At 59.4% G+C, this 2180-nt stretch overlaps 1 long non-coding RNA gene across 1 annotated transcript in view; it reads left to right on the top strand.

The window, feature by feature from the left end:
- Positions 1-1077, top strand: part of LOC117798892 — a 1328-nt gene extending 251 nt beyond the window's left edge. Inside the window, exons 2-3 of the long non-coding RNA XR_004622923.1 lie at positions 327-525; positions 788-1077. This is a non-coding gene — a long non-coding RNA (uncharacterized LOC117798892). The remainder of the gene's footprint in view (positions 1-326; positions 526-787) is intronic.
- Positions 1078-2180: the final 1103 nt, after the last annotated feature.

Below are 2180 nucleotides of genomic sequence, written 5' to 3'. Positions count from 1 at the left end.
GTGTGTGTGTGAGGGGTCATGTAGGGTGGGGCCACCCCGAGCAGGAACAGGCTGATGAGGGGTCAATGTCCACTGGGCAGGTCGTGTTCACACCCCAGGTCAAGCCTGGCTGGGTGGGACAGGGTGTGCAGGGGCTGTGCCCTTCTGCCTGAGGTTTATCCCAAGCCCTGCATGGGTGGGTCACTGCATCCCAGGTGCAGGGCTGGGCAAGCACAGGTCTGTGTCTGATCTGGGAGCAGCAGGGGGACTCGGCAGGAGGACAGTGGGGATGGCCGGGCAGGGCTATGATGCTTCTGGGCCGGCTACCGGTCCCTGTCTTTGTGAAGGCCACGGATGAGATTGGAAAGAGGCTGGCAGACAACCGCCCCATGTCCCTGGCAGAGGGAGTCCCCTCACAGTGGTCTCCAGAAGCAGGGACTGGGGACTGCCCGGGATGGCCTTTAACACCGCCCAGGCCACTGTCCCTGGTGGTCCCTCATCTCACTGCGGTCCAAGAGCCGGAGCCCACGGAGGCCGAGCCTGAGGGTGAGAAGGCTGGGGCTGGGTGTTTGTGTTCTGTGGGGATGGGTTGGTGCTGGCCCCACAGGGAGGAGCCCCCAGAGGCTGGTGTGGGGCCAGGAGCAAGGACTGGGCCCAGAGCACCCAGCAGGTGGACTGCAGTCGGGGAGACATCCCAGGGAGGGTTCCTTCCTGGCTGCGGCTTCTCAGGGCGCCCCTGGGCTGTGCTCTGCCTCTGCAAAGGCACAGGGAGAGGCAGGCAGGAGGGTGAGCTTTTCTCCTCTCACAGCTGCTCCACCATCTGAGGAACTAAAGCCGGCTCCAAGTTCATGGGCAGGGGTGGTACCTGCAGCGACGCCAGCAGGAGACCAGGAGCCAGCAGGGGACCTGGCACCTGCCCACGGAGAGCCTGCCACCGCCACTGCTCCTGCCCCTTCCCCTGCCTGTGCTCCTGTTCTTGCCCCTGACCCAGCTCCTGCCCTGGGTCCTGCACCTGCCACTGTTGCTGACCCTGTCCCTCCCCTTGATCCTGCCCCTGTCCCCGCTCTTGCACCTGTCCCTGCCCCTATCCCCAGCCCTGCCCCTACCCCTGCTCTTGCAGGGCCCACAGAGCCACATCCAGAGCCCACAGTCCTGCGGGCACAGCTCCTTGTAAAATTACACTTAGTCATATCACCCGAACCCCACGTCCCGCCAGGATGTTTCATCCCCTCCCCCTGTGTTCTTTCTCTCTGGTGTATTTTAACTCTTATATTAGCTTTCCAAGCCCTGTATGCTGTTTATGATTTGTTTTAAATAAAGTTACTTGTTTTCAGTTGAACACGTCATGAGCATGGAGTGCATCCCCGACGCTGCGCCACCGCGGCACAGAACACGGCGGCAGAACATTCCTTCCCCAAAGGAGACCCCGAACCAGGGGCCCGCCCTGCCCCTTTCTCCCCCAGCCCAGACCCTTAGAACCCCTAAGCTGCTTTCTCTCTCTGTTCCTTTACTTGTTCCAGATGTTTCTGTAAGTGGAATCACACAATAGGTGCCTCCGTGTCTGCTCACCTATTTTCAAAGGGGACTCGTTTCTTTCTGTGTTTATTTGACAGAAAATTTCCCTTATTTGATATGAAATCCCCGATGGATTACAGATCAGACATAATCACAGAGACCAGTTTAGGAATTATGGGCACAATCTCAGGGCTGAGACCCCTGTTCCTGCTGGGACACCACGGCCTGACCTCAGGCTCAACACGGCTGGTTCCTCCTGTGACCCACACAGACACCAGGGAAATGCAGACAGCTGGTAGACACGCCACAAAGGGCAAAAGCATTGCCTATGACCCAAGGCCAGAGAAAGGTTTCCCCTGCCTCTGGTCCAAACCGTGCTCCAAGTCACTGGGTTCCACAGGGACACAGACCAAACACACACAAGTCCAAGGGGAAGGATAGGCACGCAGGGAGTATGTGTCAGAGATGTGGGAGCTACTGGGGAAGAACTCCGGCAAAGGAAACCCTATGGAGGCAGCGCTGGTCACCCCCAGACCAGCAAGTGTCTGGTCTAGGGGGGACCAGCAGCCCTGGGGAGAACGTGAGGATGTGGAGGTCCCCTGCAGGTCCCCTGGAGAGAAGGGTGACGGGCATCCCTGTCTGGGAGAACAGTGAGCATCCCAGGCCGCAGGTGCACCCATCACCTA

Source organism: Ailuropoda melanoleuca, unplaced genomic scaffold, assembly GCF_002007445.2.
Source record: "Ailuropoda melanoleuca isolate Jingjing unplaced genomic scaffold, ASM200744v2 unplaced-scaffold3709, whole genome shotgun sequence".
Classification (NCBI taxonomy): Eukaryota; Metazoa; Chordata; class Mammalia; order Carnivora; family Ursidae; genus Ailuropoda; species Ailuropoda melanoleuca.
Note: the sequence above shows the minus strand (reverse complement) of the source record. Positions and strands in the feature narration are given on the sequence as shown.